The sequence below is a fragment of the Octopus bimaculoides genome, chromosome 15 (assembly GCF_001194135.2).
Source record: "Octopus bimaculoides isolate UCB-OBI-ISO-001 chromosome 15, ASM119413v2, whole genome shotgun sequence".
Taxonomy (NCBI): Eukaryota; Metazoa; Mollusca; class Cephalopoda; order Octopoda; family Octopodidae; genus Octopus; species Octopus bimaculoides.
Window position 1 is genome coordinate 49,854,713 of NC_068995.1, and position 659 is coordinate 49,855,371.

The window sequence follows — 659 nt, forward strand, 5'->3', positions numbered from 1 at the left end:
ACAACAGCAAGAAAGTATGTACATGATCACCTTCTTTTACGAAACTTCATTGACTTTCATATATTTATATTGATATACATATATATACGTGTGTTTGGGTGCGTGTGTGTATATACATCTCTATATATAAAGATGATGCGTAGTCTAGACGGCGTTTTTAGATTTCATTATTCTCTTTAACCCGGGCAACGCCGGATATTTCTGCTAGTCTATATATATAAAAATGAGAATGTGTCTGTCTGTCTGTCTGTCTGAGTGAATCCCTAAAACTCGAGAACTACGCAACCAATTTCATTGAAATTTTACACATGCCTTACTTAGGGTTCCAGTTGTGTTTTAGTCAAAAAAAATTTTAACATCTTGCAGAGTTCGAGCCCCACGGCAACATAATATCTCCTCCACTATTTAAGTATTACGTGTCAAAAGTGAAACAAAAACACTCATGTCAAATACTTTCACTTTAAAAATGAAACTATTCTACTAACTGAAACAATCACATTTCGATACTGTAATGACAGATACTTTCAGAGAGAGAGAAAGAGAGAAAGAGAGAGAGAGAAAGAAAGAGAAAGAGAGAGAAAGAGAGAGATGTATATGTATACATATAGATGTATATGTACACGTTATTCCACTAACTGAAACAATCACATTTCGATACT